Source organism: Chrysemys picta, chromosome 7 (genome assembly GCF_011386835.1).
Source record: "Chrysemys picta bellii isolate R12L10 chromosome 7, ASM1138683v2, whole genome shotgun sequence".
Lineage (NCBI taxonomy): Eukaryota > Metazoa > Chordata > Testudines > Emydidae > Chrysemys > Chrysemys picta.
The window spans coordinates 16968698-16984937 of NC_088797.1; positions in this window are offsets into that span (position 1 = coordinate 16968698).

Sequence of the window (16240 nt, forward strand, 5' to 3'; positions counted from 1 at the left end):
ATGTATATTATGGTAGTGCCCAGGGACCTAACCAAGATCAGGGACCCATTGTGTTCAGGGCTCTATACACATGTACTAAGAGACAGGCTCTGGCTCCAAAAACTTAAAATCTAAATAGATAAGACAGGCAAATGATAGAAGAAAGGAAGTATCCCAGTTTTACTGAGGGGAACCTGAGGCAAAGAGAGATTAAGTGACTTGCCCAATTCAATCCAATATAAAAACAGTTGCTCTTACTTGATATGCTTGATTGGGCCTAATTAGTTGGAAGCCTTCGGTAACTCTAATTAAGGATTTTCTGTTAAGCCTTGCAGGCCAAAATTTTTGCATGCTTGGACAGCCTTACCCAACACATGAATGATGCAATCTCCTTGAAGCTAGCCCTGTTGGTTTCATACATGGGAGAAGATAGTCCATTGAGATTTACAAAAATCTTGCTTTCTGAGTTAGTAGGGAAACAGGATTATGATAAACTTCCACAGACTTCACAGGACTGTTGGCAATATTCATGGATTGCCTGCTCTCAAAGAACTGAGGAGATAAATGCATCAGGATGTGAGACCCCATAACTTCTGGAATGTGGAAAAGACTGTAAGGACCACAAGAGAACAGATATAATTTTAAGTCTGTTACAGTCATGATTTTCTTTGGGAAGCAAATATTTTTTTTCTGGATCAAGCAACTCTTATGAAAATAAGGTCCAGTAAATAAATTCAGTGATTTCAGAACTGATCTCTTTAATATTTTTTTATTTCTATACTTGGGGAGTTTTTCTTAAATAATAGAACAAAACAAATAATTAAGAATGAGAGATTTAGTCATTGATTTTTCCCCCTCTTTCGCTATCCACAACAGTTTATGATATTCTGAAATTTGTTATTCAAATATATTCATAGACTAGGAATTTTTTTTATCCCTGCTCTGTTGATTGTTTTGCAAGCAGTTCATTATAAATATTTGATATTCCAATTGAAATGTAAGCTCTGTCGATTAGTTTTGATTGGACACCTACCATAGGTTACACAATACCATTTTTATTACCGAGCATAATGATTAGATTTATTTTTCTGGCCTGCATACTTGTGTTTACAAGTTCAGAATCTGCATTATGTAAATATTCTCTAATATTAATTTAAAATGTATCAAGTCTGTAAACATTCCTGCCAGTAAACCTGTATGGGATATTCTATTTTGTGGACATTTTTTTAAATTATCCTCTCAACTCTTCAAATACTATTTTATCCTAGTTAAGCTCTTATACCACCCACATCAACATAGTACTCAAGCACCTCTCACGTGCAGTTTAATCTCGCTCTCATCACCTCCCCAGGGGAGGATTGTGCATGCAGTGGAGTGTATTGTTGTGGGAGAGTTTTGTTTTGTTTTTAATGTGCATTCTCCTAGGTGATTATATTGGAGAAGGCAGGCTGAAGAAGTGTGCCTTGCACTTGGAGCAGAAGGTGCAAAGGTATGGGATGGTCCTTAATTTCTATGGGAATTCATTCCATAGTCTGACTGGCCCTGAAGAAATTTCAGTTTCCTGCCCAGACGAGCATACCGCACAGGGAAATAACAAAAAGTGTTTTCTCTTGAGTTGATTTTTTGTAATCTCTTACAGCGGCAGTTTCCAAATCCCCCGAGTATAAAGAAATAACCAAATGGTTTTTGGCAACAAACAAATAAAAATATCCAACAATGTTTTAAAAGCTTTTCAGATAAGTAATGGAAGCATATACAATATATCATCTTTTGAGTCAATTTGCAAGACTCTCCAAAATCATTCTCCTCTAATGTTTAGCAAAAAATGTTTCTTTACTGTTATAGATGCAAGTTATTTAAAATAGGGTACTTGTTTTCATGAGTCTAGAGTCAGACACTATATACTGTTCACGCACATAGCGAAGAATATCCAAGGGAGTTTTCAGTGACACCCCATGTGAAGACCAAGACATCTTTAAGAAAAAAATACAGCAAGATTTGGAATGTTGAACTCACACAGAAAAATTATTATAAAACACACCATATCACCTGCAGGCAAACACTTATCTCAAAACGATTACTCCATATCAGGGCTGGCGGTCGCCTAGGACGGCAGGATTTGGGGGGCGACATTTTGCCGTCTGCAGCAGGAATTCGGCGGTGGGGGGTCCTTCCACTCTGGATCTTCAGCGGAAATTCGGCGGCAGGTTCTTCACTCGCTCCGGGACCCACCGCCGAACTGCCCCAAAGACGCGGAGCGGAAGGACCCCCGCCGCCGAAGACCCCAGGCCCCCTGAATGTTCAGAGGAGGAGCGCTGCTGCCTAGGGCAGCAAAAACCCTGGCATCGCTCCTGCTCCATATCTGACCTTTCAGTCATTGTCCTCAAAGGAAACCTGTACAACACTTCCAAAAGACAAGCATGGGAACTTATATTCAAACCTTGCTAGACATTAAAAATCATGGATTTAATAATGACACTGAATTTATGGCTTATTACAACAATCTGCAACCCACTAACCCCTCTGCCACATACCACCTTTTTTTGTCTTATGACTGCAGAGATGTTAACTGACCATTTCATCTTGAATGGTCTCTTCCAACATGTGTAAACTGTTTAGGCTAAACAATGTGTTGCACCTTGTATTTAGCCTTGACTATCTGTGTACCTTTTCCAGACCCGAAAAACAGGTCTATCTATGTAGTTTGAAAGCTTGTCTCTTTCAACAACAGAAGTTGGTCCAATAACCTCACCTACCTTGTCTCTCTATGAGCATTAAATACTTTAATGAACTTTTTTATTTCAGCAAGTCTTAGGGTTCAAAAAGTGAAGCCTGAAGCATCTAGGAGAAAGCAACAGGAGGGGTTGTCAAATGGCTATTAGATGGTGAATTTTATGAAAATGAAAGCAGAATGCATTTGGAGCCCAATCAGTGGTGCAACTGCTTTAATAGGCAGAAGGTTTAATTAACATGCAGCAGGTTTAAAACAAATAAAAGGAAGTATTTCTTCACACAACACATAGTCAACCTGTGGAACTCCTTGCCAGAGGATGTTGTGAAGGCCAAGACCATAACTGGGTTCAAAAAAGAACTAGATAAATTTATGGAGGATAGGTCCATTAATGGCTATTAACCAGGATGGGCAGGAATGGTGTCCCTAGCCTCTGTTTGCCAGAAGCTGGGAATGAGTGACAGGGGATGGATCACTTGATGATTACCTGTTCTGGTCATTCCCTCTGGGGCACCTGGCACTGGCCACTGTCAGAAGATAGGATACTGGGCTAGATGGACCTTTGGTCTGACCCAGTAGGGCCATTATTATGTTCTTATCTAGGTATAATTATTCTTTAATATGCATATTATGGTAGCACATAGAGGCTCTAACCCTTTGTCCCTGCTCTGAATAGCTTATGTCCAAAACCGGAAAGACAGGCAAATGGTAGGAGAAAGGAATACAACATACAAGCTGAAGGTTGGGAATTGAGGCACAGAAAGAATAAATGATTTCCCAAAGTCACACGGGAAGTCTGTGGTAGAATTAAGAATTGAACCCAGATTTGAGACTCTCGATCCTTTCCTTTAAACACAAAGACTTTTTTTTTCCTCCCCGGTATTCTGAATTAATTTACCCAGTTGGTCTTGATATGGTGTGAAGACAGGAAGGAGTGTGGGAAAATGAAAGTATTCCCTACTAGAGTACTGTTAGAGCAGCTTCAGGGATGGTCTGAGAGGAGTTCCTCTCAGTGGGAGGAAAAGGGTCATAAATGGAGGAATTGCTAATAAGCAGTCGGAAGACCTATTTGTGAGGGAAGGGGAGATATTTAGATTCTGGCAACTGTTATTCATGCTATTTCTCCTCATGACTTCTCTTCAGCAGCAATACTAACAAAGTCCTAACTCCTTTGTTATGGCAACTGTGATCAGTGATGGAGTCTGAGGTGTGAGACACAAGGGTAAAGTGACAAGATATCCTAATTTTATAGGACAGTCCTAATATTCGGGGCTTTGTCTTATATAGGCTCCTATTACCCCCCAGCCTCGTCCCGATTTTTCACACTTGCTATCTGGTCACCCTACACAAGAACATGATTATGATGATCTCACGTACTAGAGGACAAATGCCCTGCTTGACAAGCACTACACACAAACAATAATGGAAAGGTTTTCTTGGTCCTTACTTTGTGTAACAGAAAACAATGAGGTTTGGTCTCCCTGCTGCTTTTACAATAGCCATAGAAACATACACCACAGCTAACAGAAATATGGGTGGGGCAAAGGGTACAACACAAAGGGGTGGGAATAAACAAGGGCAATGTATTACAGACAGGATCTATAGCTACTATTAGATGCTGTCAGGTAATCCATTAGTAATGATGGAATTTATTGGGAAATTTGAATCTACAATCTTTTCTTTTGAAGTGTGTATTGGTATGTCTGTGTCTCTGTCAACTGCCATTTCAGGGAAGTATAATTAGGAATCACACAGATACTCTGCTATGCTACTGCAGTCTGTGGGGTAGATCCTCAGCTGGTGTAAATCGGCATAGTTGCATTGCCTTCAGTGGAATTACATGATTGACAACGGCAAAGATCAGGACCCTTATGTTTCCATTTGATGGTATAGAGCTTTGGTCTTCGATACAGGATATTATTTGATAAATTATCTTTCTGTGTTTACTCTCACTTTCTCTCCTCAGCAAATTGTATGAGAATGGATGTAGGCAGAAGTTGGGCTGTCACTTTTAGTTAGTATCTCTCTTCTAGTGACTGCCTGTATTCTCTGATCTGTCTATCTCCATATTTGTTCATCCACGTCTCTACAGTACATTGCTAATAGCATTGCATTTTCACAGAAATCACAGTTCCTAAACACATTCTTTAGTGTAAAACATTGAACGTTGCTTATACAGTTCTTGAAATCTATAATGAGGTAAATTCCAATAAGATGAAAGAGTGAGTAGGTATTCTTCAGAACACAATGGATAAAAAAGGGGAACTCTTTTTTTCCCCCCACTCAAGAAAACACAGATGAGGTTTGTGCATTTAAACCACCTTCTCATCTAATGGTTCAGCAAGCCCTTGTCTTAAAATAATCACTTTAAAGGATCCCAAGTTTTCCACCAGAATATATTTTGACCTTTATTCAGGAATACTCCAATGGTGAGAATATAGGACTCATCACCAAGTTTCTCCAGATGAAGTAATATTAACAATGATACCTACTTCTTATATAATGTCCTGATAATGTCACAGCTAACCTGGTGGCTGAACTTTGTGATTTTGTCCTCACCCACAACTATTTCACATTTGGGGACAATATATACCTTCAAGTCAGCGGCACTGCTATGGGTACCCGCATGGCCCCACAATATGCCAACATTTTTATGGCTGACTTAGAACAACGCTTCCTTAGCTCTCGTCCCCTAACGCCCCTACTCTACTTGCGCTACATTGATGACATCTTCATCATCTGGACCCATGGAAAAGAAGCCCTTGAGGAATTTCACCATGATTTCAATAATTTCCATCCCACCATCAACCTCAGCCTAGATCAATCCACACAAGCGGTCCATTTCCTGGACACTACTGTGCTAATAAGCGATGGTCACATAAATACCACCCTATACCGGAAACCTACTGACCGCTACACTTACCTACATGCCTCCAGCTTCCATCCAGGACACACCACACGATCCATTGTCTACAGCCAAGCTCTAAGATATAACCGCATTTGCTCCAATCCCTCGGATAGAGACAAGCACCTACAAGATCTCTATCAAGCATTCTTAAAACTACAATACCCACCTGCTGAAGTGAAAAAACAGATTGACAGAGCCAGACGAGTACCCAGAAGTCACCTCCTACAAGACAGGCCCAACAAAGAAAATAACAGAACACCACTAGCTGTCACCTTCAGCCCCCAACTAAAACCTCTCCAGCGCATCATCAGAGATCTACAACCTATCCTGAAAGATGATCCTTTACTCTCACAGATCTTGGGAGACAGACCTGTCCTCGCTTACAGACAACCCCCCAACCTAAAGCAAATACTCACCAGCAACCACACATCACTGAACAAAACCACTAACCCAGGAACCTATCCTTGTAACAAACCCCGATGTCAACTCTGTCCACATATCTATTCCAGTGACATCATCATAGGACCTAATCACATCAGCCATACCGTCAGGGGCTCGTTCACCTGCACACCTACCAATGTGATATATGCCATCATGTGCCAGCAATGCCCCTCTGCCATGTACATTGGCCAAACCGGACAGTCTCTACGCAAAAGAATTAATGGACACAAATCTGACATCAGGAATCAAAATACTCAAAAACCAGTGGGAGAACACTTTAACCTGTCTGGTCATTCAGTGACAGACCTGCGGGTGGCTATATTACAACAGAAAAACTTCAAAAACAGACTCCAACGAGAAACTGCTGAGCTAGAATTGATATGCAAACTAGACACAATCAACTCCGGTTTGAATAAGGACTGGGAATGGTTGAGCCATTACAAACATTGAATCTATCTCCCCTTGTAAGTATTCTCACACTTGTTATCTAACTGTCTGTCTGTACTGGGCTAGCTTGATTATCACTTCAAAAGTTTTTTTTCTCTTAATTAATTGGCCTCTCAGAGGTGGTAAGACAACTCCCACCTGTTTATGCTCTCTGTATGTGTGTATATATATCTCCTCAATATATGTTCCATTCTATATGCATCCGAAGAAGTGGGCTGTAGTCCACGAAAGCTTATGCTCTAATAAATTTGTTAGTCTCTAAGGTGCCACAAGTCCTCCTGTTCTTCTTTTTGCGGATACAGACTAACACGGCTGCTACTCTGAAATACTTCTTATATAGCATCTGTAGATATGCTTATGTAAGTCCCAAGGACAGTGTGAGACAATTAGATAATGTTGTGAAGCACTTTGAGATCCTGGGATAAGAAAAGCTAGTGAACTGAGTGTAAAGTATTTTTATCTCGGCAGCTGATTACTGCAGGTAAAGAATTTAGTGTATTTATAGAGATAAGATACTACTAAACTATATTCCAATGATGCATCCTTCTCATCAATATGTTCAAAGCCTTCTCGGTTAAAAAGTACTATCTTTGTAAGGGCTTGATTCCTCTCTCACTCGTCCTAACTCAGATTTCAAATTTATCCTCAGGGTCAGAAACTTTGGAATCACCCTTTACCTTGAACTGAACGTTTCCCCTCACATCTCTTTCTGAACCTGACCATTTGCCTAGCAATACCTCCAACCCATTGCCAGAATATGTCCTTCCCTTCACGCTGCCTCTGCAGAAATGCGATCCTCACTGTTGCCTTAATCACTTTCAACCCAGACTATGGGTAATAATAACCTCTTTTATGGTAATCAGAAACCCATACATATCACAGGCTACATTTACTCTTAGTTAATGTTGGTTTCTACTGGATTAAACCAGGGTGTAAGAACACTAGAAGTGGAAAATGCATCTGCGAAGGGATCACAGTGACCCAAGATATTAGCAATTGCCTTTTCAGTAGGGGACTCACAGAAGGCTAATTTAGCCCCAAATGTGGATGGTACTATCAAAGAATGGCCAGGTTGGCTGGTGGTGCAAACTGGGCTATAGACAACAAAATGAAATTCGACAAAGATAAATGTAAGATGCTACCCTTGGAGAAGAAAAAACAAATGCACAAATACAAAATGGGGGATAACTGGCTTGGCAGCAGCACAGCTGAGAAGAATCTGGGAGTTGTGGTGGATCACAACCTCAACTTAAATCAGCAATGTGCTGTTGTTGCAAAAAATAAATAAATGCAATTTTAGGTTGCATTAACTGAGGCATAGCATGCAAGTCACAGGAAGTGATAATACCGGTCTACTTGGTGCTGGTTAGACCTCAGATGGAGTCCAATTTTGGTCACCTCTGTATAGAAAGTATGTAGAGAAACTGAAAAGGGTCCAGAGGCGAGCGGCAAAGATGATCAGAGTGATGGAATGCAAGCTATATGAGCAAAGGATGAAAGAATTGGGTATGTTTAGTTTTAAAAAGAGGAGATTAAGGGGGGACATGACAGCAATCTTCAAATAGTTGAAAGGCTGTCATAAAAAAAGATGGAGAAAAGTTGTTCTCTCTAGCCCAGTGTTTCTCAAACTGGGGCCACCGCTTGTGTAGGGAAAGCCCCTGGTGGGCCAGGCCGGTTTGTTTACCTGCGGTGGCCAGTACATCCCTTGGCCCGCGCTGCTTCCAGCAGCTCCCATTGGCCTGCAGCGGCGAACCACAGCCAGTGGGAATCGCGATCAGCCAGACCTGCGGACAAGGGAGGTAAACAAACCGGCCCGGCCTGCCAGGGGCTTTACCTACACAAGTGTCGGCCCCAGTTTGAGAAACACTGCTCTAGCCACAGAGGGCAGGACAAGAAGCAATGGGTTCAAACTACAGCATAGCAGATTTAGATTAAATCTCAGGAAAAACATCCTAACTTTAAGAACATTAGGACAATGAACGGACTGCCTAGGGAGGGTGTGGAAGCTCCTTCACTGGAGGTTTACAAAAGGAGACTGGATAGCCATCTTTCCTGGATGGTTTAGAGACAACAAATCCTGCATCTTGGCAGGGGGTTAGACTAGGTGACCCTTGAGGTCCCTTCTAACCCTATAATTCTGTCATTCCTGTTGCAGTTTCTACTGGAACTGCTGTTGGGATTATAGCCTCCTTCTTTAGTGGAAATGGAAGAAAGCAGCAAAACCATCATATGCTTTCTGCAGGGGATGCGGGGTCTTTCAGGTGCAGTTTGTGAAACCAGCCTTATGAAGCAAGGAATGCCATGAACAAGCTATCCCTCACTCTCTGTCATCTACAGTCACATATAAACCACTTCTACATTCAATTATAAATTATCCTTCTGGATTTTAAATGCTCCACAAATTTACTTCACTTTGGAAACTATCTACTGTACCTTCTCCCACATCCACTTACTTCTCTCCCCAAAGGAGAGAAGGATCACACAGTCACAAATGTATTATGGGAGGTCTGCATAAACCATGCAGTAAGACATAAGCATCGCGATTTACTGTCTCATAAACTAAGATCTAATTAAATTGGCTCAGGTTTCATACTTATTACATTCAAAGAGAAGATTATAGATGTGGTGCTGCTAAACAACGTATCATCAGCATAACTTTCTTTCGCGAGTGTGTGAAAACAACTTTCCTCTTTCATATTCTGCAGAAGATTTTGGTATGAACCTGTAATTTCCAAATTAGATTTAGAAAGGAAATACTAGCTTAAATAGGGACTTTCCCCCCAAGATGGATACAAAGAGCATGGTGGCTTAGTGGTTTATATGCTTCACTGCTATTTAGGAGAGGTGAGTTGGATTCTTGGACCTTCTCATGGGATGGGATGGGAACTTTATAGAGTGGAACACATTCAATAAAAATGTTATCCTTTGGACATCTCTCCTCTCACACAGTTTTCCTCCTCCCGTTTCCAACTGCCGTAACACTTCTATGGAAACTACAGCAATTACTTACATGGAATTGTAATATTAGTCTTCGACACTATGTATTTGTAGTTGTCCTTAACGAGATTTAGTGGGTGGGAAACTGAAAAGCCAACACCTTTTATGTGCCAGCCAGCTCCCTGGATCACCGCCATCGGTCCATAGACCACAGTTTGAGAATCTCTGCCTTAACAGAATGGTTTGTTCCATGTATTTCCTTTATGAGCATCAGGGTTTGATTCCTTGGTCTGGCATGTCAATCATTGAGCTGGGAAGGCTGAGGCCCTAAAGAAACACCATGATTACTTCTTGCAAGGTGATGGAATGTCCCATATAATTCAACAGCCTTGGCTCCAGCCAAGTTTTTTTACTGAAAGGATGGTGGCTGAGAGACATAGGACCTTGAGTACAGGGTTTAAAACAATAGTACATTCCTGGCGCTTAGACAGACTTGTGGAGAAAGCCCCAGATATTATTAAATGCAAAGACTGGTAAATTTTAACTCCAGCAAGGCTATTTCTAGATCTTGTTTTCTTTTCTCCTAAAATGTAACTACTATAAGAAATCACTTTGGTTAAAAGTGAAATGTTAATACTGACGGTATGTGTTGAGCACTGGCCAAAGATACTTGTAGCATACATTTAGGAGGGAACAGCTAGTAAATTAAGTCTAGGTGCAAAAGTAAAGTTATCACACCAGTAATCGGTGTGTTCTGGTGGATGTGTAATTTCAGCTACTTAGATTATTATGAGATCTCTGCTTTAGCTGAATTTTAGTGGATAGGTTTGTGTCTTAAAAGGACACCACAAATTGTAATTCTGAAGTGTCACCCTGAATTTATGACCTATACCATGGCCTTGCATTTAATCATTTAGAAATTGTAATGTTTGTTACGTCTCATCACATCAGGCTATAACTAACACAATGAGATGCAATGTGAATAGCACGTCAGGATTTCAAGTGATGCACACTGGTTGTCAGGCAAAAATATCCACAGACAATTAGGATGATGCCATTACATGGAAATGGAGTGCAACAAAAAGCCTTTCTGTTTGGTTTGCTGTCCCTCTGGGGTAACTAATGCTACATCATAATTATTAAATCCAAAAGCAAAATAAGGACAGCACACTCTAATGGTTTCAGCTAGGCTAGGAAGAGAGTGAAAAACAGAGTCCAACGATGAGTGTATAGTGCAGCCAGTATGCATTACTGACCAAACGGTGCAATTGGGATTGCACAGTGGGTATAGGCCAGACTACAATTTGGAATATCTAGGCTAAAAAATAGATTAGTATAAACAAATAAAATCCTCTTTTGGGGAATACCTGTGTGAAAGCTCAAGTAGGACAAGAGGTGGCGACAGAACTCTTGGGTTTGTGGTTCAAATAAGAAATTACAAAAAAAAAAAAAGAATTCAGTGAACATGAACTTATTTTATGGATTCTAAGGATCAAAGGAACCCTTGTAATCATGCAGTCTGATCTCTTGCATAACACAGGCCAGAGAGTTTGACCCATTAATTCCTACATCAGGCCCATAACTTAAAAGAGTCTCTCCTAGCCAGAATTTCAAATAAGTTTCCTATAATTAGCATTTTCCTCTCATCCCCAAAGGGTCCCTTTCTTAATCCAACATAACCTAGAGTGGGAGACACCTCAGAACTCACTTCTCTTATAGCCTCCAGGATAGACTAATTCCTTTCAGCTGTGCTCACCCACTGCTGGTTTCTGTGGCATTCCAGCAATGAGGGCTAACAGCTGAGATAGTTTCTTGGGTGAAGGACAAAGAATTAACCAATTGCCAAGATCTATATACCCAGCGCCAACCAGAGGAATATAATAGGAGACATTCAGCTATATACTATCCCCTCTGTTATCACTGATTAATTTTTATCATATAGGAAAATTAGCCAGTGCTGGAACAGTAGGGATATCATTAATATGGAAAGTACTGATATTGCTCTGTGCATTTGTCAACACAGTACCTACCTTTATGAGCTCTAGGACTATAACAGTCTAGAGGACATGTCAGGTTTGCTATAGCAGAGTAATAGGGAACAATATACTTTTCTTGGAGAGTATTTTAGAAATGTGTGGAGGAAAGGCAGTGGGGTGACTTTTCTTCCCCATTCTCCTGTGCTAACAGAAGTACCAATTTTTACATATCAGGGAACTCCAAAAAATGAAACAACTTATTAATCAAAAAGATCAAAGGCTACCTTATGCTATTTATTTTTGTCTGCTTCAGTGCTGTTTGATGGTTCTGGCACATAAGGGCAAAATGCATTTACATATATGTGCTAACTTTCTGAAAAGAATGTTGCACAAACTGCAGTAACCATAAGAATGTTAAAATTAAAACAATAGCATAGGCTGTAATGCTATAGGAAGGGGAAGGCAGAGAGATGGGGATAATGGAAACATCACGCTCAGATTTGTCCCTCCACCATATACCCTCAGGTTATTGACTGGAAAATGCCTCAAGTCAGCATTGGGTTGTTAAAATAGTCTAATGGCAGTGATGTGGATGAAGACATGATGTCTGGTTATTTGGAAAGCAAATACTCTTGGTAAGACAAACACAAGAAAGAAGCCGACTTAAAACTCTCTGTGAAGGAACACTGACAGATGTTTCTGTAACCCCCTCTGCAGCAGATGGAAGAACAGATCTCATTGCTAGTGCCAGTAGAGCTTTCTCTCAGGAGGATAGAGATGAAGCAATAATGATACAGCTAGCAGCAAACATCACATTGAAACTAACCGGGTACTGCTTCTTTTCCCACATGGAATCCAAACTTCTGAGGCTTATGAGCTGTTTATCTCAGTGTCAGAAAATTAATGCCCTGTCCCGGGGGAAGTCTCTATTAGTTCTGCCTGAATCAGAGTTGTCTCTTCGTACCCAAAGGGCATTAAACAAAGGGGAAAGGAAAACAATGCCAAGCCTTTGTGCTAGCTTTTATTTTTGACTAATAAAAAATGGCTTTCAAAGGTTAAATAAACATGTGAGTGATAGGTAGCAAACCGATTCTTCGTTTTATGCCCTATAAAAGGACCTCAGTTTCAAACTAATTTTCCAGAGTGACATTCCTCACTGAGGATAAAGCAAAGAATGCAGGGAACTGGTTGATAAAATTGAGGTCTAGAGTAATCAAACATCTTCATGCTTGTTGTTATTCATCTGGCAGAGCTGGTATCTCTGCTGGTATCTCTTATTCTGCTCTTCTCCAGGAAGTTCCTGAATAAAGGGGTGAGAATAACCCTCGTTGCTAGCACAAAACCAGAGAAGATCTGGATTTCAGAACACCTGCTTTTTGCAATGTTTACTTAGGCTACAGTAGGGTGACCAACAGCTTGGGTTTACAGGTACAGAAAGGTCAGCTGCAATTGGTGACAAATATTTGGAAGGCCCTTGGGTAAATCAACAGAGTGAAGAAGGCTTCAAATCTTCTCCCCTTCATCTCCTATGTAACTCCTACCTTTCAGGCTATGTCTACCACACTGTGATAAAAAAAAACTAGGACTGTTGATTAATCACAGTTAACGCACAAAACTTAATCACAATTAATCACACTATTAAACAATATAATACCAATTGAAATGTATTAAATATTTTTGGATGTTTTTCATCCAAAAATACATTTTCAAATATATTGATTTCTATTACAACACAGAATACAAAGTGTACAGTGCTCACTTTATATTATTTTTATTACAAATATTTGCACTGTAAAAATGATAAACAAAATAAATAGTATTTTTCAATTCACCTCATACAAGTACTGTAGTCCAATCTCTTTATCATGAAAGTGTAACTTACAAATGTAAATTTTTTTGTTACATAACTGCACTCAAAACCAAAACAGTATAAAACTTTAGAGCCTACAAGTCCACTCAGTCCTACTTCTTGTTCAGCCAATAGCTAACACAAACAAGTTTGTTTACATTTATGGGAGATACTGCTGCCTGCTTCTTATTTACAATGTCACCTGAAAGTGAGAGCAGGCATTCACATGGCATTTTTGTAGCTGGCATTGCAAGGTATTTATGTGCCAGATATGTTAAATGTTCGTATGCCCCTTCGTGCTTCGGCCAGCATTCCAGGGACATGCTTCCATGCTGATAATGCTCGTTAAAAAATAATGCATTAATTAAATTTGTGACTGAACTCCTTGGGGGAGAATTGCATGTCTCCTGTTCTGTTTTACCCACATTCTCCCATATATTTCATGTTATAGCAGTCTCGGATGATGACCCAGCACATGTTCATTTTCAGAACACTTTCACAGCAGATTTGACAAAACACAAAGAAGGTACCAATATGAGATTTCTAAGGATAGCCACAGCACTTGACCCAAGGTTTAAGAATCTAGGATCAATGTTAGGCTGACAGATCTATAATTATCCAGGTCATCCCATTTACCCTTTTTAAATATTGGCCCAACATTAGCTTTCTTCCAGTCTTTTGGAAATTCTCTGGTTTTCCAAGACTTATTGAAAATCAACATTAACAGTCCAGCAAGCTTCTCAACTTGCATCCAAGAGTTTTAAAAGAGCTGGCTAGCTGGCTCTGCTGATTTAAAAATGTCTGACTTTAGTAGCTTCTGTTTACCTCTTGAGACACTAGTGGAATGGAAAGTGTTATCATATTGTATGCTGAGACTATATCATCTTTTTCTGTTTCCCCAAATACAGAACAGAAATATGAAACCTTCTGCATGATTGATAATTCTACCATTTCCCTCGAGTAATGGAACATACCATTGTCAAGTCTCTCCCTCCCCCCACCCCATATACTTTATAAAATCTTTCTTAGTGTCTTTAAGTTTGCTGGCCATAGATTTCTTTGTGTCCTTTTGCTTCTCTTATCAATTTTATACAATTGCTAGCTTCAGATTTATATTCATTACTATCAACTTCCCCTTTCTTCTATTTGTTATATTTTTTTAAATAGTTGTCTTCACTTTCCCTCCAAACCAGGTTAATTGTTTAACCAAAATGGACTTCTTCCTCAATTGTGGCTTCTGGGGCTTCTAGTAGAGTGATGTTAAACAATTCCCAATTATCAGTCACATTTTTTCTTATTTAAATTCTTCCTCCCAGCTGATTTGGCTCATAATTGTTTTCACTTTGTGAAATTGGCCACCTTAAAGCACATGTATACGTTACTGGTTTGGACTCTATTCTATTTGCACATTATAAATATGATTCAAATCATGATTACTTGCACATAAGCTACCATTAATTTTTACTTCTGTGAACAGTTCCTCTTTATCTGTCAAGACTAGGTCACGTATAGAATTCCCCTGTGCTGGCTGCAACACTTTTTGAGTTAGAAAATTGTCATCTATAATGTTTAGAAATTCCAAGGATGTTTTTGTACTGGCAGATGAGACAGTTAGCTCAAAAGTCTGAATCATGTATACACATTTACATTGTGCATGACTTCTTAGCGTGTTTCTAGTCCAACAGGAAATTACCCTCATTCTCAGTCCTGGAAGAAGCATCTTAACATTCAAATTCTAATTCAAAATGAACCAAACCCTTTCAAGGGTCTCCCTTTCTGAAGTGTAAGCATATTCTTCTCCATTCATTAAATCTGAACAAAAAAAAAGTCAATATAAGTGAAACAATTTTGAGCAAGTGCTTAGTGATTCATTTAAATCCATGAAGGCAAAAGTCTGCTAGTAGTTTGAGACCATTTAGTGAATTCAATTACCTGTCACTTGTCTTCTCTTAATGCAAAAGTTTTAAAATATTGTATTTTAAAACTGTGGTGCAGATGCTGAAGGGAGTAGATGAGACAGAAATTCACATCTTAATCAGGAATAAGTCATATACTGTACAAACTTGGCATAGTAAAGAAGATCTTTTCTCCAAGTTAATTAGGTTATCATGGACTAGAGTTAGATGATTGAATGCAGAGAATAGTCTTGAGTCTTTGCTGAATAAAAAATTATCCTTGCTCTCCAAAATAATGAAACTGAGGAAATGATTCCTGTAAACTGGTAATGAAATGAGCTCTGCTGTAATGAAGAATACTGGAGTTAAATCCCATGTCATTAGAAAACATTAGATTTAGGGGAGTCAAGTGTAGCTTTTGTTAAGGAATTTATATGGGAGTCAGGATATGAAGTATGTATGAGCTTTAATTTAAAAAAAATCTGTATGCTAAGCTTTGTACACACACAATGAAATGGCAATGTAGTTCATGTGTAGTCATCTGAAGGCAAAAATTTTCCCCTGGCTTTTACTTTATTTTTGCACTGTTCAGAGTGTAGAATTATGAGCTAACCTGTTTCAGAACTTAAGCATACAACCAATGACCCATCAAAACCCTACCATAAAAGCTAGTGATACTTAATGTCAGTTACTCACTTTGACAGTTCAAATATCCTGTCTCTGAGGAATGACACCAAGCCACAGTGGTATCCAGCTAAAGCAACAAAATATCACAATGTTAAAGTCAAGGATTAAAATAACAAACATATCTGCATGACCAAGATTCTCTAATAAATGCCATTAAATGTATGTTGGTGCTTTGGCATATTTACATAAAAGGAATGCTAATATGGTCCACACCATGAACAAGAGAATGACATGTATATACAGTGGAGTATGATGAACAGGAAGGGGTTAGGTGTGAGGGGGAAATGACAAACCCTGAGATTCCAGAACCCTTAAGAATGAGGAAAAGGGGGTTAAGCCTTATTCTCTTTTGATGCAAGAACTGGTGAAGTCTGAAACCATTTGACTTGC